The 26,015-nt window shown below is 46.9% G+C and overlaps 1 protein-coding gene across 4 annotated transcripts in view; it reads right to left on the minus strand.

The window, feature by feature from the left end:
* Positions 1-26,015, minus strand: part of LOC138514243 (uncharacterized) — a 364,675-nt gene that overhangs the window by 234,549 nt on the left and 104,111 nt on the right. The gene's annotated exons all lie outside the window — the stretch shown is intronic.

The following is a 26,015-nucleotide window of genomic DNA, read 5'->3' on the forward strand; positions in this document are numbered from 1 at the left end:
CAGAACAAGATAAAATCAAGAGCCACTGTTTTTACTTGCACATATGTCTGATTAAGGAAGACCTTTTGAGAAACACGACATCATAGGAATTCTATTAGAATCAACACATAGGCCATTGTGCAAGAGTACTTCATGATTACAGATTCACTCCCCAGTGCAGGAGACTGTATAATTACTAGTAATTATACCATTTCCAATTTTGTGTCACCGAGAAGGAAAACCACCACATCTGAGAAGTGGGACTCCGCATATTTCATTTGCAGTAAAGGCAGGGTTGAACACTGGCCTAAAAGAGGACTAAACCACAGAATGGCGTACTGCAGAATACTGCGAACCATGATCAGGAGGGGGTATGTTATGTTAGGTTAGGTTATGTTACTTTGCATTTATATAGTGCCTTATGTACCATTGGTATGATCTCAAGGCACTGGTAGGTTGAACGCCCTCGGGATCCGTAGTTCAAGCCAGTAGAGAGATAGTCATAAGGTGTGTGTACACCGGATGTGTGTGCAGCAGGTGTGGCACTCGTATGGTAGCTGCTTCTTAGTGGTAGGTGTGGTGGTTGGGAGATCAGGAGTATGGGTTTGTTCTGGCAAGGTGATACCAGACTGATTTATGGCTTCGTTAGGCCTGAGGAGAATGCCTAGGCTGGCAGGTGTGCGACCATCTGTGTTTAGTTACCATGATGGGGAGTCTGTGGCAGGTGTTGGTATGAGAACAGCTATACTCAGTGTCATAGTATCGCTGTGTTCTAGTTGAGTGGTGGTGTATAGAAGAGAGTAAGTGTGGTGAAGTGATATGGCGGTTTTCAGTAGGTTCTTGGGATTGAGCATCTTCATGTCCATGCATTCCATGCGCTCCGACCGTTCTTGCACAATGTCCATTCAATGCGCTCCATCTGTTCCAAGCATTCCATCCGTTGCATGTACTCTCAGTTCTATGCACTCCATCTGTTCAATCAGTTCCATGCTTTCCTTTCGATCCATGCACTTCGTCTGATCCATGCATTGCATCCGTTCCACCCACTTCATCCGTTCCACCCACTTCATCCTTCCGGCACAGTACATCCTTTCTGCACACTTCATCCTTTTTTTTGCTCCACACTCTTTGTCCGCTCCACACTCATTCCATCCGCGTCCCACGCACCCCATCCGTCCCATCCGTCCCATGCACTGAATTCATCTATTCCATTAGTTCCTGTCATTCATGCAATTTGTCATGTCATGCCATCTATCCGTTCCATGCTCTCTATTTCGTGTACTCCATCCGTATCATGTACTCCTCACTTTATTCCACTCGTCCACTTCGTTCCTCTCGTCCAGTTCATTTATTTCATCCATTGTGTTAATTTCATCCTCTTCACTGCTCTCATCCACTTCACTCGTTCGATTCAGTTTATCCGTTTAATTTAGATTAGCAGTTATTAGTTTTCGATTTCTTGCTCGGATCATGCTGCTGGATTGTCATTTATGATAAAGCAGCTTTGGGCTAAGGTTGATTGCTGATAGAGTTTGATTAAGAGTCGATTTTAGGGGAAGAGCCATGTTTTCAGTAATTTGTGCAAAGACACGAGGTCCTCGGTGAGTCTGATGTGGGGTGCAAGTGCGTTCCAAAGAGTGGGGGCCAGAGCTGAGAATGATGATCCACCTAACCTGACCGAGTTGGTTTTTGGTATGACTAGGAGGCCAGCAGAGCTCGATCTTATAGAGCGTGGAGGATGGTAAGGTTTTAGTTTGTCTTGAAGATATTGAGGTCCGGTTTTATGCATTGCTCGGTGAGAGATGCTTAAGGTTTTAAAGGTCACCCTTCGGGCAATTGGAAGCCAGTGCCCATGGTAGATGGCCAAGGTAGCGGGTGCGGAAGAAGTTCGGTTCGTCATCAGCATAGTTGTAGCACAGGATATTGTGCGAGTGGATTATTCGTGGGAGGGTAGACATATAGAGGTTAAAACAGGAGGGCTGATAGGCATGCTCCTTGTGGATCTCCAGTGTTGACTGGTCGGGTGTGGGAAGTATAGGTGGAGAGTAGGGTTATTTGGTTTCTATTGTCGAAGAAGGAGGTTATCCATTTGAGAGCGTTTCCACGGATTCCCAGCGAGTGGAGTCGGTCAAGGAGGATTGAGAGGTTGATTGTGTCGAAGCTGGCGGATAGGTCAAGAAGGATTAGTGCGTCGCATCCCATGGAATCAGTGTTTTTAAGGTCATCCCAGATTGAGGTTAGGGTGGTTTTGGTTCCATGTCGGGCTCTGAAACCTGATTGAGCGGGGGGTCTAGGAGATTGTTGGCTTTGACAAAGGCATTTAGTTGGGAGTAGGCGGTTCGGTCAATGAGTTTGGCAAGGAACCTGGTGTTTGAGATGGGACGGTAGTTTTTGGGCTTGGGAGGGTCGAGGGAAGGTTTTTTTTTTTAGAAGAGGTTTGACATGAACAGTTTTGAACGCATCGGGAAAAATTCCAGGGGAGAGTGAGTCGTTTATGATGGTTCTTGCATGTTCTCCTGCGCAGGTAGATGTGAACATTTCTTTGAGGGTTGTGGCTGGGCAGGGGTCCAGCGGGGAGCCGGATGGTTTGCGGGCAGAGGGAAGTTTGAGAAATTGCAACGGAGTCAAAAGTCGTGGGATATAAGGGAGGGTGGGTGGATTGCATGGTGGGTGTAAGAGAGCTAGTTTGTTGGTTAGAGAGTTTGTTCCTTTGAGAGCTGTGGTGTAAAAGTGTAGAGATAGTGAGTCGCACAATGATTGTGAGGGGGTGGGAAGAGTGGTGGTACATGGTGGTTTGGTGAATTCAGCGATGATTTTGTGCGGTTCTTTGCTGGGGTTTTTACAGTTTAGGATTCGGGAGTTGTAATGGGCTTTTTCAGATTTCCGGATTTCGGCCTTGTAGTGGCGATGGTGCCAGGCCAAGGTGGATCTGCTCAGGGCCGTTTTCTCTTTCTGCCATTTGCATACTAGGGATTTATATAGCCGTTTAGTGGTCTTCAGTTCTGGTGTGAACCATCTAGGAAAAAAAACATGGAAACATGGCGAGCTGATGGTTTGCAAGAGGGGGAGCGGGATTAGTGAGGTGTTGAGCCATGAGTCGGAGGTTAGGAGTTCATTGGGTAGGTGGGTAGGAGGAGCTTGAAGGAAATTTCTTCGGCTAGGTCGGGAAGAATTTTTAGTTTCTTCCAGCATTTGCGTAGATTTGGAGGTTCTGGTTCGGGCAAGGGGAGCGGGTTGAGTGAGCGAATGGCGAAAGAAACGAAGTGATCGGACCAGATGATAGTGGTGGAAGGGTTTAGATGCATCAGGTTGTGGGAGCTGAAGATGGCATCAAATGTGTGCCCTTTATAGTGAGTCGTCCCGTTTATGTGGGTATGGAGGTTAATTGCGTCTAGGCCCTCCAGAGAGTGGGTCATAGGGTTGGTGGGGATGTCAAGCCATAGGTTGATGTCTCCTAGAAGGGTGAGGGTGGGATGGTTTAGTTGGAGGGTGGCAATAGAGTTGCAGAGGTTGTTTGAGAATGGTCCATCGTAGCCAGGGGGTCTGTAGAGGATTAGGAAGCTGTGGGAGAACGAAGGGTGGGGAGGGATAGTTTTATAAGGAGTGATTTCGCAGGAAGGAATGGATGGCTGGGTGTCAATGATGGAGGCGTGGAAGTGAGACTTTAAGGCGATTGCCATTATTCCTCCTCCTCTAGACAGAGGGTTCAGTGGGATGAGGGAGCAGCCTGGGGGCGAAGGCTTCATTGGCGATAGGGGCAAAGTCGTCAGAGAACCAGGTTTCCGTGATCAAGACCAGGTCTGGTTTGTCAGAGATGAGGAGGTCAAAAATGCTGTATCTGTGGAGGGTGAAAGATGGGGAGCAAGGCGGGGGGGTGGTTGGTGGTCGATGGGAAGAGTAGGCGGGCAGTTGAGTTGGTGGTTTTGGGAGGGGTGGGGGGGGGGTGTGTTGGACCGTTGTGAGGGGTTAGTTAGATTTGGGTCTGAGGATTTGAAGGTGGGGTGTGGGGAGGTTAGGAGTTTCAGTTGTGGTCGGTGAGAATTCGAGGGAGAGGGGTTTCAGGTTCAGTGAGGCAGGGAGTGAGGGGGGTGATCGAGATTGGGAGGATAAGGAGGTGGATAAAGACAGGAGTGGCGATGAGTACTGAGAGATTGAGGGAGACCAAGTACGTTTTCTCTTCAGTGTTTTTGTTGCGGTTGGTGTGTGAAAGAGGGTAGGGGCGTCGGAGGGGGAAAGGGAGGCGGCTACTGTTCTTGCCAGGGCAAGGCGTGCACTTTAGGGAGGGGAAGGAGTAGGGTCAGAGGGGGATGATGGTGGGAGTTGATGCGGGGAGTGAGGGGTGGATGGTAGCGGGGCTGGGTGTGCTTGGGAGGTTAAGCGGGCCGTTAGTCGGGGGAGCGAGTATGATATTAGGCGGGAGGGAGGAGGGGGATGGGAGCAGCAGTGGTCTTAGGATGGTTGGCTCGCCATCGTGCCCCTCTGGCTTGGTGTTTGGATAGGGGATGGGCAATGAGGCGGGCACGAGGGAGTCAAATTCGGCAGACCTTGGTGGGTTGGGTGGACTCATGGTTTGGATTAGTTTGAACTGTGTTACGATTGCGTTGGATGATTTCGTTCACACCTTCCCACTTCAACTATACCACCAGATGTTAATTGTACACACCCTCCATGATTAACTGTACTAGCTTTACTGGTAATTCGCACTTTCTAAATTCAGGACTGGGTGGGATTATTCAAGTTTATAAATTTAACTAAACCAGAGGGTGATATTATTCACATATTTTAAGTTCAACTATACTGCAGGGTGATATTATTCACATTTCTAAATTCAATTATACCATAGGGTGAGATTAATCCCAGTTTTAAAATTCAACTATACTATAGGGTTGGATTATTCACAGTTTCTAAATTCAACTATATCGCAGTTTCCATTTAGACTTTCAGAATGCAACTAGACCACAGATATAGTTAATACACTGACTTTTATGCACCTAGACCGCGTATATGCTACTAGGCAGATTTTCTAAAGGCAACTAAGAAACTGGTAAAGTATTAGGCAGACATTCTAAATGCAACTAGACCACCGATATGCTATTAGGTGGATTTTCTAAGTGCAATTATACCACGGATATGCTATTTGGCACAATTTCTAAATGCAATTAAACCACAGATATGCTATTAGGCAGAGTAAGAGTTTACAATAGTTTAGCTTCTGGGGATGAGTGATAGGGTAGTATGGCTTGAAGTAATTGCTTCAGTCCCCGCCCTTGCCACACTTATTGTTGGCTTCTTGCTTCACCTGCGGATACCTGCAGATACGACCTGGAGCCGTCACTGTCAGAGCCGTCCTTTGCCTTGAGTCCTTAGCCGATGGGCTGTCGGGCAGAGGGTTGCCCTGGGAGAACAAGCAATGAGAGGGGGGACCCACTCATGAGAACCAATCAAGGGCGGTGGGTGGGATGGGAGGCAGAGGGGAAGACCAGGCAGGGGAGGGTGGGCTGCACAGGGGCACACGGGGCCTGGGGACACTTTACACAAAATACCAGAAAAGGGGTCACGTATGGGGGGGGGGGTTCACTCATCTGTTCCTTGGATGGTAATAAGCAAAAAACAAAGTTTCCATAACTAGCCTAACCTCCCCTCTTGTAAGGGCACTCCAATGTCTTTTCGGGATTCACCATACCCCCAGATTGTGGGAATCAGGGATATGGTTTAGAAGAACTTCTACAGAATTCTTAGAGGAAGATGCCGAGGCACAAGAGGGAGAGTCTGTTATCAACAGTGCCAGGATAGAGTATTAACAGAAAACAAGTGCAAGGCTCTATGCCAAGAGAACCTAGATTTGCTGTGCAAGTTTGTGCCCCTAGAGTGCAGGGCTGCCGCACACAAGGCATACATATTGATTAGCAGAGTTTGCCAAGTGTGCTTGAATAGCAAACAAACCTTCAAGCACACAAACCTATTTGATTAGTAATGTGTACCAATATATTTAATGCCAAAACATAAAATGAGCAACAATACAGCATTTGTGTGTACCGCTGAAGTAAGACATTAATGAGATTAGTGTCTGTAAAATGTAAAGCTTCATGAATGGACACAAATAGGTGTGATAATAACACTACGAAAACAGTTTTCAGGGTAAGGCTCTTGCAGTGTTGGACAGAGCAGTGTTCCCTTTATTGTACGCTTGACCCATCATTTGCTGTGTAAGGGGAACTTCCCAAGTTGCATGAATCAAAAACATAAATGTTAAAAGGAAGTCATAGCCTTTGCCAAAGTAAGTAGTATGGTGTTGCAGCAGGCTTTGCCGGTCATTGATATTAACTTTTCATTACAGAATTAAATGCCACTGTCATCCACTGACAGGGCCACAACGGTGCTCAAACCAGAGTCAGGTAGGCCCAAGCGCAGCTTTTCAGCCCTGTGTGGCCATTAAAGCAGTATTTATGGCTATTTGCACTCAGAGCCACCAGGCTTTGCGCAATTCACGCTGTCCTTAAGAAGAAAGGCAAACGATTGGAAACAATTGTTTCCATGAACTGAAGGTGAGCCAGGAAGTGTGCAGGTGCTAGGGCTGGTGGGGGGTTGAGATGTGGCACAGCTTGTGGTTGCATTATTCTTTAGAGACATGCTTTCAGGCATATGTAAGGAGCGACTCAGCGGGGAGAGAAGACAAGCGTGTCTTTCGCGGTGGACTGCCCTTTTTTTGGTGGACCAAGCCCGATTTGCATATCCCTTGTCTTTCCCTTTTGCAGTGGTTTGGCAGGCGAAGAACGATGGTCTGAAGGGTTGCCCAGAGCAATGCCAGAGATTAAGATCAATTCTAAACCTTCCAGCCATCCCCTCTTATTTTTCTATAGGCTTGGGTGATAGATGAAACCGCCAAGACAAGAAGGGGAAGACATGCTCCACCCTGCACCTAAAAATCATCATAAGCAACCTCACCTTTTGGCAATGCAGAGGATGGCCCATGCTACAAACCCTGAGGCATTAACCACCTGAAGAGCAAAATTGAGCAAGGTCATAGAATACCTGGCTGATTAACCAAGGGTGAACACACCTACGGGGGTATCACACCTATCACATGCTATCACCTCACTAAATCCACTGGTTTCCTTCCCAAGGTCCACTCAGTGGATGTGTAAGCATTTAAAAGACGTTACAAATATTTGAAATGTGTCACTCTCAAACTGGTTATTATACCTTCAAAATGTGTAAAATACTGTTGTATCTTGTGTTACTCTCTATCAAGTGTATCTAAAAACACGTAAACTGCAGTTTTATTAAAAATTTAACTGCAGCACCCAGAACTGTCCTGATATATTTTCGTCAGAAGTCATTCACAGTTACTTGTACACACTTATTAAGGTGTAACCCCCATAGGTGTGTGTTCACCCTTTGTTAATCAGCCAGGTATTCTATGACCTTGCTAAATTTTGCTCTTTAATACATGACTACCCACCTGGGTAGAGCAAGGCATCAACCAGGTGCCCTTTTTGATAAACATTAACCACCTGAAGCCATCAAGGTAAAAAAACACCCAAAGATCAAAAGGAAATTGGACTGAGCAGAGCTGTGTAAAAAGGGACACCAGGCCTGGATGGGGGAAGAGACTCATTTGAGGAAAGCAGAGAAGATCAAATCAATATATTTACTAGATCAAGGATATCTGGGAGGGAGGAGAGATACAGTTACGCCTGAACCCTATTGCCAGAAGAGAAGCCAGGAGGAAGTGGGCAGGGGGGGGGGGGTACAAGGCCCCCTTGCAAAACACAATCTTGGATTCAGCATGAAACAGGAAAGAGCCTGGATAGTGTCTGCCAGTTAGGCTTCCTGAACAAAGACTTTAACCAGCATTGCAGAAGGGAGTGGTGGCTAAAAAGGCGCATCCAGAGACAGTTGTTCCTTGACTTCTTGTTTTAGTCCCTGAAAAGGAGTTTCCTTATCGCATTCCGGTACCGTTCCTCGTTGTGCCAACACCTACCAGGGGAATAGAACCTGACAAAGCATGGAAAACAATCTTAAGTCTAGTGCAGTGCCAAGACCCACCCAGCCCTGCCCCAGGTGCCTCTTACCCAGCCTTCCTTATTCAGTTCCTGCTCTCAGTCCAATGGGAGAACTAGCATACCAACCTGCAAGTGGGAGACATGGGGGGGGGCTTATAAAACGGGTGCTTATGTACTAGGCTTACACAAGTCACCAACTGGAGTCATTGGTTCTTACATGTGCTGCAACAGTACTGGCTGGTCATGGGCATTTGCAATCTCTTCTAACACATGTTGTAGTGGGGCAAAGGTGCTACCACCCAAAAGATGCCCAAACGCTCATCCAAGCATGCTTCCTGAAAACTATTTATGAATTAAATTAAGACCGTTTTTACTTTTTGCTCTTAGATTGCCAAGAATCTCCTCAGGAAGAGCATGCCAAGGTTTCGCACATGATCTACCCAGGTCTTGGAAATCATGCAATGGTTCATAACCATAGTATAATCAATCCAAAATCTGAAGCAGGTCTCCATAAAGGAGAAAATTCTCCCAACGAACCCATTGCCTGAAAAAGATAATCTACATCTTGGCAATCCAACTCCCAAACATTTTATGACCCGCACCAATCTTCAATATCCCCAACCTCAAACCAGACTGCCCATTCACATGCTTTAGCCGTAAACAAAATGCAGCAGCTACTGGCCTGCAGTGCAGGAATTTAACGTTATGGTCAAGATGGCACCCAGAATAAATTGACGTATGGTGCAGCACTGCACTTAAGCATATTCCCACTTGTAGGTGATGGATAACCAGAAGGAGTTTTACAAAATAATGGAATTGAGAAGAGCATTGGCTGGACTAAGTAAAAGAGGTGCCACCTTGGGACCTGGGTTTACACCTCTGCCAGGTGCAATACATTTTTTTGCAGCAGTGTGAATCGTTTAAAAATTGACTACTGAAAGGGTCTCATGAATCCAATATCGATACAGTGATTTCAAATCCCTCTGCCAGTGCTCAACTTTTATATTCTTATGGCCAGGCCCTGTGTTGTACATGATCAGTATGATTTGTTGCCAGGTGGAGGTGGCCTTGCCATGATTTATGCATGCTCATTTAATACTGACTGGGGTTGCTTTTTGATATGGGTTCATAGGCTAACCTCCGGCAAAGTGCACAGTACTACATTGAAGTAGTGTGGACTCTTCCATCTCGCAAGGTGTTAATTTCCACCAACCCAATGAACTATTTTTCTACCTTAGATGAAAAATCCAGTGGTTGCCGCTCAACCATGTGCTCCATGAAACAACTCAACTCTAGACTTTAGAACGACTTGTGATCCATCCTTGACCACCTGCACAGATATTTAAGGGTCTTTTGAGGACCACTTTCTTTCTTTGGGAATTGCAACTTGTGAGCAACTTAGACCCTGCTGAATGCTCCAGTTTTAGTTACTACAAATAGAAAAAACGATAGGGCCAGAGGTGAGCATCAATGTGAAGGAGACTTTTAGCACTGGGTGACCATTAATGATATCCAGCATTTGCTTTTAATGCTCAGACATGCCCTCACGGTCTAATATCTATTACCAAAGTGTTAAGATGGATTTCAAAACTCTGACCTGGTGGACAGAGGGTTAGGAGGCCACCCTAGTTAAGTGGAAAAGTGGAACCTTCTGGACAAAACAGACCAATTTACTGTAGCTTGGCAGGCGGTCAAGACTAAGTCTCAGGAGGGGTGACAGTGAGCGGAAGCCCACAATGAGCACACAGTAAAACTCCACAGAATACTCTTAGACAAATGTCTATCAAAAATACATTATAGGCCTTATAACTAAATTTGAATAAACCACAGTAATAACAAACAATGAACACACCCCTTACACTATGTCCAATACATACCAATGCGTTTCGCCTAATACGGATAATGGGGAGAACAACCACAATCTCTGGTAAATACAATTATCAAATTAGGCAGTTCTTCAAAGTCGATCCCTAACTTATGCAGTCCAGTCCTTTAAGAGGGGAGCCTTGTGTTCAAAAATACAGCAGTGTGTTAACACCCGGTCATGCGTAGGCGCGAATGCGGGCACTCTTCTGGGAGCTGTAGCAGTTCAGGAAAGGGCTTGAGGCGAAGCATGAATCCCCATTATTCGAGGAGGGTCTACCCTTTCAGGAAGAGGGACTTTTGGATTTCGTGAAGAGCTGTGGAGTACAGGCTATCCCAGCTAAGGTGGCTATCTTTTACAAATAGCTGTGCCAGGGTGCACCGGTAAGTGACACAAATACTCACCGACCTTCGGCACAGTCCGGGCCAAACTTTGCTAGTCTAGCAAGGTCGCCTGTAGGTTTAACCCCTGCAGTTACATGCGACTCTGGCTCTCAGCGGCTGGGGACAGGCGATCATCCGTGGTGGGACAGTAGCCTTTTCTCAGCTCTCGATGAAGAAAGAAAGCCATTTCCAGTGCAGTACGTCTCAGTGCACAGAGGGGCAGATATGCAAGGCTGCTACAGTGACTGTCACCACAGTGGGGCAACACAAGGACAACAAATGCTCAGTGTGGTCCACTCTCATAAATCACGACCCAGAGGAGCTCGGGCGAGTTTTGGCAGGAGTGTGCGCAGGACCACAAGTAAGCGATTCACAAAGTCTCTAGTGTCCATGTCAGCGCCCCTATACCATACCCTGGGTATGAGCTAGATGGCCCAGGAATGCACCCAAAGAGGTTCTTTTTGGGGGTAACTAGAGGTGCCAAGAGTAGTTGGTCCCACTACTCCAAAGGATTGAAGCGCCCTTGAAGGCCTTCTCTGATCGATGCAAAAGCAAAGGTCGGACTGACAACAGCGGGTCAGGGTGCCAAACCTTGCAGCACGTCCCCGGCATTTCTACAGGTCTGCTCTTTCATTTCAGGATAGTTGGCTCCTTCAGTTGATCGACCTGGAATGGCTGCAGAGCCCCTTCTCTTATCCAAGATTTGTTTCGTGCTCAAATCTGGGATAGCCAATGGAAGGTCTGCTCTCTTGCATTCACGCCAGTTGTGGACCAATCATGGCCCACTGTGGTTCGTCATTTAGGCCTAACATACATATTGGCACCGGTAGTGGGGATTGGGACCAGACCATCCCAAACCACTTCCTGGGCACCAGCGCACGTGACATGCAGGAACCCGCGAAAGATGCGGTTTTTACGGGAGGCTGCATGCCCAAATAAGGAACACCCAGGTAATTCCACCTGGGGGAAAGCAAAGAGACAAAATGGCCAAAAAAACAGAAGAGACTTTGTTGCATGGCCATTTTCGGCACTGGCAACAGTCTTGGGCCAAACGCGGTAAACATGATATGGTCCATCAAAAAGAAGTAAAAATACTTTAAAAGTAAAACTGCTGCCACCAGTTCGTCCTAGGCACATTTGTACAATCACCAAAAAATCCTTAGACGTTGGTTAGGGACATAAAACAAAAAGGACCCCTATGCAGTACTGTAAGGTACTTGGCACAGAAAAAGTTACCAAGAAATGGCAACATGGTCAAAGACTAAGGGAAACCTAGTTTCCCAGTATTTACAGCCTGAAGGACGGGTCTGTTTTCCCATAACAAATTAGCAAAAGCCCAGAGTAGTGCAGACAAAAGCTGTGCTTCACTGGAAAAAAGTCAGGTTAGGTAAGCCAAGCAAAAGGTTTTGGGGGTCCATAAATGGAGGGAAAATTGCACCCAAGGGAAATCTTTCCTAACACTACAAAGTAAAGTCACTCCCAGAGAAGAAGATAATTAAGTATCAAGATGAGTAAATATGGTCAGTGTTACGTAGGTGTAGTGTGTGATACAATAGGGCTTGCATGGTTCTGAAAACCAACATTGCCTTTCATTTTGCTATATTACACTTTTAGATAACTGCAATCATGAATTTCAATCTTCAATAAGAGAAGAAAAGAAGAGTGCATTGCTGGAAATCTTTGCTTTCTTCGAGTCACAGTATTGTAGGCACAAGTGGAGGAATAAAGGGTTCACAAAGCTCTGGGTTAGAAATGGTACACTGGAACAGAAGTCAGACTTTATTGTGGTTTGTTCAAATAATTCTGCATAGTACGTATTATTTAGGAAGTTTCAACAATCTGGGAAAATAATTAAATGCACTCTATTCTATGAGAGGCGGTTCATGGAAAAAAAGTTAATTATGGCACAGAGCACATCTTGCAGAAAGCAATTAAGAAAGTGCTAGAGTACAGGGTGTACAAGGCAGGGGCTGTTACAGCGGTGGCAGGTCTAAAGAACTTTAGCTTTTCTGCAGTGTTCATAAATTACAATAATGGTGCGTTTTTGGGATGTCGTCAGCTTTCACGTTTTCCATGATGTAAACAAAGAAACTAGTGTCACATGCAATCACCGGAGCGAGTCAGTTGAGGACTTCAGACGTGCTGTTCACCATGTTACAGTGGTGCCACTGCAACACCAGGTGGCAACCACTGTAGACTAATTGAGACTTGAAATTCATCACCATACTCTAACCCAGACAATACCTATTAATACTTCTGCCTTTACATTCCCTTTGACAATAAAGTGAGAAGTGCCAAAGTGCTGCAAACTACATACCCCATAATGCACGTTTTGGCAGTTATTACCTGGATTTTCCTATGCTGCAGTCTTAGAACTACAATCCCGAGAAGGGTGGAGGATAAAGCTGGAGACAGAAGACTGGACGGTGTGGGTTGTTTCCAATGAGGTTAGAGGAGATGGAGGTGGCAGACTAAGAGACCCAAAGGAGGAAGGCTGTAGACAGGAATTAGGGGATGATCTGCAGAGAAGAGGTATTATGGTTGGGGAAAAGTTGTACTGTGTTGTGAGTGTGCATGCAAGGTGTTCAAGTGAGTGGAGTTGGCAGACCAGCTGCGGAGAGGAGAGGAAGTAGTAACATAAGAGGGTTTAGAGAGAGGAGGAAGATATAGGAGAGAGAAGGTGGATGGAGAGAGCAGAGTAGCGAGAGGAGGTTAGAGTATAAAGAGACACAATTAGAGTAAAATCAGGTCATGAAAAGAAGGCGATAGATAGGGGTTTGAGTGTCTGCAAGGCACAACTCCTTAGAACTAACCTCAAGATAGTGTAGGTCCCGCCTAGAAAGTCAGAGCGAGGGCGGATGGATAAGGCAGTAGTCTTTAGGTCCTCACGAAAAGCAATGCAGAAAGTATATAACAGATAACCTGGAGAGTAGGGACGCCTTGCTTTATCTAGACAAGAGAGAAAGAGACGGCCCTTCGAGTACTTTTCAAACAATTTAATAAAAAAACTTTCAACCAAGTTGGTGTGTTAAGGCCATCTATGGTATTCCAGAGTCTCTAAATAAAGAAATGTAAATGAAATTTGGACAAAACATGCTACAATATGCCCTAGTTTGTACTGGGATAACTAAAAGCAGTTCTACTCCGACTCCTTCTCAATACCGGAAGTATTAAACAATAAATTAAGGGAAACGCTCAACACTAACCTGCCTTGCTGATCTTAATGAAAATTCTCACTTATTAGGTTATTAGAGTGCATTACTTGCGTTTCGCTGAGTCAGGTGTGCGAGCATGAACATTCGATCTGATGGGAGTGCCAGGTCAGAGTAGAATCTGCAGTTCTTGCATGTATCCCTGGCAGTCTACCCTTCTCGTTTTTTGGAGAATGAGAGCACAAGTATGGTTATGGATCACACTTATGACATGGTCCTCGCTTCAGACCAGACACCCGTTCCTTCAACCTACTATACAATCAACATATTGGTTGGGGAGTCAGGCCCTGCATGTGTGCAGCGAGCACCCTCAAGTCTCTTCTGTACTGGATGCTCAATTCGTCAATTTTGTTTCAGCCTCCAGCACTTCTTCAGCTGCTGTAACTGCATCATCAAGTTTGTGGGCAGGCTGTCCTGTCCCCTACCCTTTCACCAACGATAGAGTAGTCCAGTGGTTTAGCCTGTAATTCCTCCTCCTCCGAGACATTTTCTGGATTATTTTAAACTCTGTTTTAGTAAATATAAATCAAAATCATACAAGAGTCAAAGCTGTAATCCTGTCTTCAAAAGAACATTAAACAATAGCCAGTGTAACAAAGAAAAAAGGGATGAAAAAGATAACAAGGCATCCAATATTGCTGATCACACAGTATCCAGATAGGAGTTGGTGCATGCTAGCGGTGTATCCCATCTCGGCGCCGAGTGCTCTTGGGGTGGGGTGGGGAGGGACGGGGGGGTTCAGAGAGTCCAACTGTTAGTTTCAGCTCAGCTACAACAGGCCTATGATCCATTGTCAAGGAAGATTCCAGGTGTATCCCGCATTAGTTCACATGTTCATGTGAAGGAGTAACAGCATTCACGGGGCTGATCGTCAGATGGGCTGAACATTGCAAGGAGTATTGTGTACCAAGCTGCTATGTTCTCAGTTCTGTTAGGAACCGGAAGGTGTCCTCATTTGTTTTCCCCCTGTATCCTCCTGAAGTGGCCAGGGAAAGGCCATCGCTTCTGGATACTGACCGTGAGTGGATATGCGGGGGTGGATCACCTGAGTGGAGGGTACGTCCTCCGGTGGACATGGTATCCCCCCCCCCATTCCCTTTTCAGAAAGAACCCTCTGTCCCTCAAGCCTTTGAAGGCTGTCAGCTCTTTCCCTTTTCTTCCCTCCAAAATATCCCCTAGAAATCCCACCTTAACACTGAGCCAAGGAGGAAGCAACGTAGAGTAATCGCACCTCCCCAAACACCACTCTGGTATGGAGGTATACAGGTGGAACATCCAGGCACGTCCACCTAATGGGCTTTGCCATAGTCAGGCAATTGGACTTAATAACCCACACTTGGGGTCATTTACCACTGCTAACACATCTCAAAATCCACGCTGCACGGAGGAAGCGAGCTGGAGAGAACGGAACTGGAGACACAGGAGCCGGGAGCTGTGTCAAGCTGGAGAGACGCCGAGGCCAGCCGCGACAATGTGAAGAAGATCAGAACTTGCTTTTGAACATGGGAATATCCCTACACATAATTTCCAGTTAGTTGTGAGGGCAAGTATAGGTTTTGGACACGGACACAGACATTTGATTTGGACTTCCTGAGAGACTATGCTTAGTTTTCTTTAAGTAGGGAAATCCCACCTTAGAATAGGGCAAGTTAGGCCTTACAACATCCAGCCTTTTAAGTTTATAAAATTATTTGAGAACCAATCTTGAACCTGTTGTCCTCGTCTACCTCATGATGCCTTCACAGTGGGTTCTCAGATACCTTTCCTCATGGCCCTGTATCCAAGCCATGGTTTCGGCTGTGCACCATATATTCGATATTGTGAGCCCCCTTTCTGCTTCCACGTGATGGCTATTCTCCTCTTGACCAAAACACAAGTCAGGTCCATGAATTTGACTACATGCCTATATTTGTCTGGCCTGGGATAAGTGCCCAGTAAACCTTCCAACAGAGACCACCGATATCCATGAACTCCAGCCTTGATACATGCCAACTATATCTGGTGCCAAAAGGTCTGCACCTTCACACAATACCAAAACATATGTAGAGTGTCTGCACCATCAGTGGTACACCATAGGAAAGTAGGTGGAACCTTAGCATCAAAGAACAAGTTACTTCTTACCTTGTAACGTTCTTTCGACGGGATGTTCTTCCGACGTATTCCTCATCTTAGATATCTCCTTCCAGCTCTGCTGGCCTCGGAAAATTTTCTCTCTCTCCAGAGGGCGCTGCGCGTCGACGTCCTCCGAGTCGATGTCCCTCGACAGCCGCCGTATCGACGTCGACGTCATCCTGCCTATAAAGGCCGCGCGCAGCGTCCGTTGCTCAGTTCCGTTTTGTAGCCCACAATAATACTTTCTGGACTAAACTAATCACCCTGAAGGAGCGTAAGCTGCAACAACAAGGGAAGTAGAACTGCGGGGATGGATGGGAGGGTCGATGAGGAATACGTCGGAGGAACATCCCGTCGAAAGAACGTTACAAGGTAAGACGTAACTTGTTCTTCGAAGGGATTGTGTCCTCCGACGTATTCCTCATCTTAGATAGGCTCCCATAGCAGTATTCTATTATTGGAGGAGGGAGTACTGACTTCACGCGGTCTTCTATTGATGGATAGAATGCAGTACAGCCCTTCCAAACCTAGTCTCTTGACTGGAGGAGGAATCCAAATTGTAAAAACGTGTAAAGGTATGGACAGACGACCATGTAGCGGCCGCACAGATGTCTTTAACCGGCACGCCTCTTTTGAGGGCCGAAGAAGCTGCAATACCTCTGGTCGAATGAGCCCTAAGGTTTTGAGGGAGCTCTTTCCCTGCCAGTTTATAACATTCCAGAATGGCTAGAATGATCCATCTGGAAATGGTCTGCTTAGTTATTGGTAACCCCAGCTTGTGACCTGCGTAACCTACAAACAGCTGGTCTGCCTGTCTTATCCTGGCTAGTCTACTGATGTAAAAACTTAAAGCCCTCCTAGGGTGTAGCCTGTGTAACCTCTCTTCCTCGTTCCCCGGGTGAGGAGGAGGATAGAAAGATGGTAGGGTAATCTTCTGAGTGATATGGAATTCAGAAACCACCTTTGGGAGGAAATTAGGCTTCACTTGCAGGACAACTTTGTCTTTGTGAAATATTGTGTGAGGGGGGTTTACAAGAAAGAGCTTGTAATTCGCTCACCCTTCTAGCAGATGTAAGTGCTATTAATAAAACAGTTTTAAGGGAATCTTAACGAACAAGAATGGAAAGGTGTGCCCATCAGGAAAGTTAGGACTAAGTTTAAATCCCATAGGGGAACTTGGAATGGTCTTGGGGGATAAACATTGGTTAACCCCTTTAGAAACTGTATTACCAAGGGTAATTTGAAATAGGATGGTTCTTCCGCAGTACGCTTAAAGATGGATAGCGGTGCGAGATAGCCCTTAATGGTGCCAACTTGAAGGCCTGAATTTGCCAAATATAGTAGGAAGGACAAAACCATTGGTGTACCACATGAAAAAGGGTCGATATTCTGTTCTCTACACCAGCTGCAAAATCTGTTCCAACGGCAGCGGTATAAAGACTTTGTTGCTGGCCTCCTTGCCGAAAGCAACACCTCCATAACATCACCAGGGAGGTCCCAATCCTTGTACCTCAGCCTTTCAGAAGCCAAGCGTGAAGGTTGAGGGTTTTGATGTCTGGATGGAGAATCTGACCTCCCTTCTGTGAGAGTAGGTTCTCTCTGAGTGGAAGTCGAATTGGAGGGCAGATGGACAAGTCTAGAAGGTCCGGGTACCACGTTCTCCTGGCCCAATCCGGGGCAATTAGGATCATGGTTCTCCGGAATCTTCTCAACCTCCTGATCATTTGAGGAATGACAGGGACCGGTGGGACCGCGTACAGAAGCGGAAATTCCCAGTCCACTATGAACGCGTCTCCCAGAGCTCCTCTCGGGGGAAATTCCCTTGAGCAGAACAGGTCGCATTTCCTGTTTAGGCTGGTGGCGAACAGATCTACCTGAGGGGTTCCCCAAAGGGCGAAGATCTCTTGAAGGACTTCCTGAGCTAGTTCCCACTCGTGGGAGACTGTGCCCTGCCTGCTCAGAGCGTCCGCTGTCAAGTTCTTCTCTCCGGCTAGGTGAACTGCCGATAGAGAGATTCCTTCTTGGATTGCCCAAAACCAGAGCTGCATCGCCTCTCTGCACAGGGGTAGTGATCCTACGCCTCCTCTTTTGTTGAGGTAATGCATGGCCACTGTGTTGTCCGTCATTATCAGGACGTTCTTCCCTTGTACAGCTGGCAGGAACTGCCTTCAGCGCAAGTCTGATGGCTCTCAGCTCTAACAGGTTGATATGTAGTCTGGACTCCGATGGAGACCAACGACCGCTGATGGTCAAGTCGTTGGCGTGGGCTCCCCACCCCGTGAGTGAGGCATCCGTGACTACTGTTATCTCCGGCCAGGGTTGCCAAAACTGTTCTCCTTTCAGAATGTTCTCCTGACAGGCCCACCACTGAAGGTCTCGAGCTACTCTGTCGGGAACTTGAAGATCTGTCATTCTCCCTGAGAATTGTGACCACCGAGTCCTCAGTGCCCACTCGAGGGATCTCATTCTCAAGCGAGCCTCTGGCACTAGGAAAATGCAGGAAGCCATGAGGCCTAGCAACCTCAAAAAGTCGAAGGCTGGGAGACGTTGGGCATGTTGGAACTTGGTGACCATCTGTAGAATATCTTGAGCCCTCACCTCTGGTGGCGAGGCTTTTCCCAGGGAAGTGTCCAGGATCGCTCCTATGAACTGGAGTCTCTGCGATGGTATCATTTGTGACTTCTTTAAATTGAGGGAGAAGCCCAGTCTGTGAAGGAAGTGGCACACGTGATTTAGCTGGATCTGAGCTTGTTCCGAAGAAACAGCCCTGATCAACCAATCGTCCAGGTAGGGGTAGACGTGAATACCTTCCCTCCTTAGACTTGCAGCCACTACCGACATTAACTTGGTGAAGATGCTCGGGGCGGAGGTCAGCCCAAATGGCAGCACTCGAAATTGATAGTGAGAGTTGCCAATTGCGAACCTCAGGTATTTCCTGTGTTTGAGTTGGATAGGCACATGGAAATAAGCGTCCTGAAGGTCCAGAAATACCAACCAGTCCTGGGACTGAAGGGCCTGGAGGATCTGAGAAAGAGTGACCATCTTGAATTTGCCTTTTCTGAGGAATTTGTTCAACTCTCTCAAGTCCAAGATGGGTCTCAGTCCTCCGTCTTTCTTTGGAATGAGAAAGTAAGGGGAGTACCAGCCCTTGTTCCTCTCCGCTACAGGTACCGGTTCTATGGCACCTTTCTCTAGCAGGTCCAAAATTTCCTGCAAGAGGAGCGGATCTGGAGCTTTCTGAGAGCTGATCCCCGGTGGATGACTGAGGTATACGTAGGAAAGGCAGGCAGTAACCTTAGGCAACTGTTTCCAATGCCCAAGCATCTGACGTGATAGCCTGCCATACCGCCAGATGTTGAGTCAACCTGCCTCCTACAGGTGTCCTGTGAGGGAAGTCCTCAGAGTGGTTTTGGGGCGGCTGATGCAGATGCCGATGGTAAAGAGGCACCTGCTGTTGCTGCGGCTTTTGAATATCTACCCCGTCCACCTCGGGTAGTTCTTTGTCCCCTTTGAACCGGTCGTCCTCTACCTCTTCCAAATGCAGAGTAGAAGCAAAAGGACTAGCCCCTCACAGAGGTTCCTGTGGGACGAAAAAGAGTCTGACGGATTGCAGCGCCTAGGGATTTAGCTGCTGCTTTTGAAGTTTGCAGTTTCTCTAAACTGTCATCCGCCTTTTTCCCGAACAAAGAAGAGCCATCGAATGGCATGTTCAAGAGTCTGGCTTGCACATCTGGGGCAAAACCAGACTCTCAACCAAGCGAATCTCCTGGTTGATGTACTTGCCGCCATTGCTCTGCTGATACTGTCAGCCGAATCAATGCCCGTCTGGAGGGATTCGCACATAGCGTCTTTACCGTCCTGTACAATATTCAGGAACGCATCCCTTTCTTCTCCCTCCGGGATGCAGTCAGCCGCTGTAGAAGCACACTCCCAAAGTGTATGGCTGAACCTAGCAAGGGTGCAAGTAGCATTCACAGATTTTAACGCCATGCTACATGCTGAAAAGACTTCCTTTGCCATAGCATCATATTTTTCATCGTCCCTGTCCTGTGGGATGGTAGGATAAGCCGTCTTGACATCGGTAGAGGTTGCTGCCTGTACCACCAGACTTTCTGGGGATGGGTGTTTAGACAAAAACTCCGGGTCTGTAGAAGATACCCTGTACTTTGTAGACAGTTTTTTATTTACTGCTGGTACGACATCTGGGGTTTCCCAGTTTGTCATGATCTTCCTCTGAAGAGCTTTATGAAAAGGCACCACAGGATCCTCCTGTGGGCCTTTGTCAAGAATATCCGTGAGGTCATCTTGTTGGAAAGATTGTGAAGGTGCAGACCACCCCATGAACTCTGTGATCCTGGCCATTAAGGGGGTTTCAGCATGCTCCCCCGGGTCTGGCCTAGCAAACTCCACCTCAGGGGAAGTGTCTAATCCACTTGCCTCATGTAAGGAATCATGAAGATCCTTTAACCTGCGTTCTTCAGAGGACAATTCCTCTCTAATTGGGGTTACAGGTCCCTGCAACTCAAATGTGTCTTCCTGTTCAGACAATTCACCCTCTTCCAAGATTGAGGACATAGTTCTCAATTGTTCTGAACTCATAAAGGGAGTAAATCCCATTTCCAAGGCAGAGGGTGCCGAACCTGTCATTATAGGCCTCGAAAACGTCGATGTCGTCTACGTCGAAGGCTTCGAACGTGGCGTCGAAAACAAAGGCAGAGGCCTCGAAGACCTCGACAGAATAGGAATTCTACTCGACAATCTCTAAGCCATCGACGTCGAGGACCTGGGGATAGTCACTGAGTGTGTCGTTACCGTGACTTTTCTTGGCGTCGACGCCGGTGTCGAAGCTGGCGTCGAGTCGACAGACCCGTGTGTCGAAGGTCCCTTCGACAACGGCGTCGAAGACACCGACCTCTGCGTCGACGGAACCCTCGTCGGCGGCACCTTCGAGGAAGGTTTGGAGGTCATAGTCCTACTCGAGGGTTCGAGACGCGCTCATGAGGTTTCCTTCGCCGGGTACTGCGACTCACAGCGTTTTTGACCTTCGGGTCTTTCGACCAGAGCATCGCTCTCGGCAGTCTTCGAGGGGGTCGAGGCCGCTTTCTCGAAGACGCTCATCATATTTTTGCGGAATTCCTCCCATTCAGCCCGGGAACTATGTTTCGTGGGGCAAGGGATTCTTTTTGGCAAAACAGAGGAAGAGGAAGACGGAGAAGGGGATCTTCGACGTCTCCTCTTCGAGTGCTTCGATCTCGAGGAGTGATGGGACCCACTCCGAGACCTGGAGCGCGAATGGTGACGAGGAGACGAGTGTCTCGACTTTGTCGACGAAGAAGAAGCTTTAAAAGTCTTACCTTTCTCCAGCTTCCCCCTACGCTCCTTCAGGGCCTTAGCTGTCATGGACAAACAGTCCTCGCATTCTGAACAATGGTGTTCAGCTCCCAAACACCACAGACAAACTGTGAGGGTCAGTCAGCGACATCTTTTTCCCACAATCTCAGCATTTTTTGAAGCCGGATCGAGGAGTTGTCGGTTCCGACGAGGAAGCCATCGAGTACGGATCGAATAACTCGAGGTAACTTGGTATTAATCTGACAAGAACTGAGCAACGGTATTCCGAGGCACTGAGTAAGCGCGGAAAAACGGAACTGAGCAACAGACGCTGCGCGCGGCCTTTATAGGCAGGATGACGTCGACGTCAATATGGCGGCTGTCGAGGGACATCGACTCGGAGGACGTCGACGCGCAGCGCCCTCTAGAGAGAGAAAAAAATTTCCGAGGCCAGCAGAGCTGGAAGGAGATATCTAAGATGAGTAATACGTCGGAGGACACAATCCCTTCGAATGTGGCTGCTCCGTTGGGCGTCATGTATGATCTGTGTAGTAGGTTAAGCTGGATAATGCAAAATCTGCCATTACGGGAGAACTTTTTAACAAAGCACAGTGCATTGTCCATTGAGTATCACTCATTTCTTGGCACTAATCAGTTTCCCATTGCGATTGATTTCATACCCCTCTCATATGCTGCACTAACATACAACTGGGATACAGGCTACCAGCCATTCTCTAATTCATACAACAGTGTCAGCAGCACAGCAGCATACAGTTCCCCATGTCTATCAGGCCACTTGCATTTCGCAACCTTAACGAGCTTCAGTATCTCGAAAATGGGCCTTTGGGGAGTCTCTCTGTCTGCACCAAGTCTTTAAAGTCCTTAAACACCCCGTCCTTGTACATATCTACCCATGACGTGAGCACCATCTCGTCTCCTGGCAATTGTCAGTTCGTCAACCCCCATACATGCGTCTGCAGTCATAAGCGCGTGCAGGGAATATGAGTTGTGCAGCTTAAGCACTCATCCATCTTTCCCACACCTGCCTCCAAGACATTTTCTGGTACGAAGGTCTAGTATGTGTAAGGTGGCTATGATGTTGGCAGTAAAGAAAATGCACAGATCATGATAATGTTATGGACCAGATATTAGATGATACAGCATTCGAAATGAAGCTGGTGAAGGCAAACAATTTTCAATGTGGGATTCAATTTTAGTAAAAGATTGAATGTTTCTTCAGCAGTTGATTAAGATGCACTGTCTTGGCAATTCCACTGAAAGGCCATGGGGTCTGTTGTGAGAATGGAAATTAGACCAACGCAGGTGATACTTATGGACATTTTCCAACTGCCTCTGGTGATGGACATAAAAAATCTCAAAGATAGAATAGTTTCTAGCCGAAAGGGAAGAACAAACTGGGTAGTTGTAGCAAACTCTAGGTATGCTGAATTAAATACACTTACAAATCGCACAAAGAAAATCTTTTAGGTGTGACAGCATCAGGGTCACGACACATTCAGGGACCCACTAAAATGAATGCCAGCGCTGATTCTACCCAGAAGCAAGGTGAGGGAGCTGGTGAGGACCCAGTCCCCAACACCGCTCCCCCGATGAGTGTGCATTTTATACATGTGCTCGTACTACTGTTCCTTCCACACTGCTGGTCAGCCTCTTTTCTGGCCAATGTTTTCAAGTCATTCAGGAAAGCAACTACCTGAATGTACCTGGCCGCAACCAAGAAAACCCAGAGCTGGGATTTTTCTTGCCAGAGATGACACACCCAACACACGAACTTCCCAGCCCAGATGGACTCCGGGCACATGGTGGGGCAACAGGAAACTGAGTGAAACAGGGTTGCTAGGGAGCAAGAGAGAAATCCTCCTCAAACCGAATCGGAAGCAAAACTCCCCAGCAAATGAAGAATGGCACAAGGAAAACGATAAACCTGAGCACATGCTGCTACCCTGCAAATGGAGACTGAAAAGGGGGCAGGGCTAGAAGCCTTCCAGGGATAGCGCAGCCTGAGATTAACCAAGTGGAGCATGTGACCATTGGGAGCTGGGAGGAGTGTAGGAAGGTTGAAGGCTGGGCTGTAAAAGCCAAGCCAGCACAGAGGTGATTAAAAGGCATTTGGGCGAGCTCAGGTGGAGCAGTGGTGGATCAAGAGGCTAGGTGGATGGTGGAGTGTTAAAGCATCGTTCTGAGAGAAAGTGCAGGTAAGGTATTGCGTGTAGGAGAGAGTGGTTGCAGTTTAGTATTGTGGCGAGGGTGGGGGGGGAATGTAAAAGGAGTGTGAAAGAAAGTTGAAAGATAGCAAGGGTGATAAGGATCCAAGTGTTTAGAACAACAAAATAACTACATGCTTTGTTTTTTTTTATTTGGGGGTCCCCCTAAACCCCCTGTTTCTACAGCTTGCACATACCTTTACCCCTTTTAATCTCTTACCCTCACCCCCCATATATATTTATACTTAACAATTCAACTTTGTCGTTATTCTGGTGTCACTTAAAATGTTTATTTTTTGTTATTAACGCTGCATACCGGGTGATACGTATAGAGGAATTTGGAGAGGGTGCGAGTGACAGTGGGTGTGTGACAGGAGAATGGGGGAGAAAGTGAACGGTGGTAGAAGAGAGAAAGAAGGAGGAAGGCAGTTAGAGATAGGCAAAGTGTGCAAGATATGGCGACAGGAACAGATGGGTTACGGAGGGAGCGAGAGGAGTGCAGTTAGAGAGGTAAGCAGGGAGAGGAGATAGGTGCAGGTAGAGCAAGGGTGGTGGTAGTGAGGGGAGACAAAAAGGAGAGGGGAGCAGAAAGAAGTAGAGGGGGAATGGAGTGAAGTGGAAGGAGAAGGAATAAGGTACAGGTAGAGAGGAAAACAAGAAAGATCACAGCGGGAGGCGAGTGGAGATGGAGGGAGCAGGGGAGAGACTGCAAGAGGAAACCCTGGTGGCATCTGGCAGTCCAACAGACTAGAGATCATTTACAAAGAGTGAGTGATATAGAAAAGGCAACTGCCCTAAGGTTCTGTCAAGATTAGAAAGGCCTATATAACGGTATTACCTTGGTTTGGACTACAGCAGTGAGATTCTGGGTGATAGGAATGTGTGGGCTAGGGCGGAGAGAGACCATGGGAGACGAGCGAGCCATAGGTACTGCCTCCATTTAAAACATCCCAGTCTTCCCAGAGCAGTTCTTTAAAACATTAGGAAAGCACCTTAAATCTGCAATCTATTTCATTCTGAACATCTGGGCAGGTCAAAGAATTGCTTAGGTTAAACATAACATTAGCATCCAGGTGGGTGTGGCAGCCAATCAGGATGCCCAAAACCTGTGCTGAATCGAATAATCTTAGTCCGGTATTGGAGCAAGCTGTGCACTTCTGATGCACACCCTTTATGGATATTCAAATGTAACTCCAAGCATCATATCAATTGGAAGTGTGTGTGAAAGAATCCAACCTTTACTGCTTAAACAATGTGTGCAATCCTTGGAAAATTATTTAATCTCACTGTGCCCAACCTGTAAATAGTGGGTATACTCTGCCAAATGAAGAAATGTAGACAGTGAGACAAATTGAGAACTATGGTAATGGAGCATGACAGTGCGAAATTAATTGATATGGGTCAATGAGCCAGGGCTTGTCCCAGTCGGTGCAGGGTTCGCAATGGAGGGGTGCTGGGAGCCCAACAAATGCACCAATATGAAATTAACTCAGTTTAATAAACTATAAATATAAATAAAAATGAGGACACATGTATACGACATATAAAGCATGATGGCCCATACATTAGGGGCATGTTTGCATTTTATGTGGAATTTAGATTTGCAGAAAGCAATGCACTAGCTCCTGGTTCTCTAGTGGTAGCTACTGGTTACTGGTTAATGCTGGATACATAGGAACTGGTTTTAGCTCCTGCTTATCCAATTTCAATGTCAGTCCCTGCAGTAGTTTTCAGAGCCTTTCAAGGCTGACCCACAGCCCACTTGAAGCCTATATTGGCAAGTACCTGCTTCCCCTCCCGTCCCCATTTAAAGCACTAGTCTTGCCAATTTCCAACACCTGCATAGTCCCATTTAAAGGGGTTGTGCTTTTGCTAAACTGAGTTGGGGCTCTTGATTGGTTTAAGAGAACATGTTTAAAATGAACAGAAAAGAAAGGCTGGCGACTCCTACTGTCGCACTGCATCGTGGACGGCATCAGAGCGCATAAATGGGTGTTGAGCACTGCAAAAGACATCTGGTTCAGAAAACAAGCTAACAATTCTGGAAACAGCTAAACTGGGCCTTTGCTGCTGTGATGTGGGTACCGAAGAGGAAACATTGGGCTTCAGAGAGTGTTGGTTTTAACTTGTAAAGACACATAAGAGAGGGAAGGGTGCTTCTCCGATGAGGTTTTCCACAAGGTCTGTTTGATGTGTTGGGGTTTGTAAAGGTGGCCAATATCGAAGCCTGCTGATTGCGTCAACAAGTAGTTGGAAACATGCACACGATACACAGTGCAGTGAAGGCAAAGTACACAGCTTGTGGTATGCTCTGTCCCTCTTTCAACTTTGTCAGTAGCTACTCTCCTCAATCCTCCCAACCACAACCACATTTTCTGTATCCCTTGTACCAGACACTGAGAAGGGGTGGATTAAATCTTCCATGTCTATAAAGGGTAGTATACCACTAAAATAATTACACCATTGTGTACTGCTTTCAGAGGCACAACTGAAGCAGAAAATATACTGACTAGCTGTGAGAGGGTGGCATTCTTGAGTGAGCGTGGGAAAAGTGCCCATTGATCAGACAAAAAAAAAAATCACGTTTGCCTGTTGCTCAATGTCCTTGGATGGCCAAGATATTGGAAAAGAGGGTCACTATACAACTGTAACAATTTAGAGGAGAACGGTACCCTGGATCTGAGACAATCCAGTTCCGCCCGAAGCATGGGACTGAATCTACTTGGTCACTGTATAGGATAATATTCTGGCCCATTCGGAGGAGGGGCATCTCTATTTTATTGGTCATGCTTGATCTCTCTTCAGCACTCGACACTGTAGACTGCTACTCTTGTCACGTTTAGAAATCTTGGGAGGGCTATCCGATCGTATCTTGGCATGGTTTAGGAGTTTCCTCGCAGATG

This window comes from Ambystoma mexicanum, chromosome 12 (genome assembly GCF_040938575.1).
Source record: "Ambystoma mexicanum isolate Mex_15411 chromosome 12, UKY_AmexF1_1, whole genome shotgun sequence".
Lineage (NCBI taxonomy): Eukaryota > Metazoa > Chordata > Amphibia > Caudata > Ambystomatidae > Ambystoma > Ambystoma mexicanum.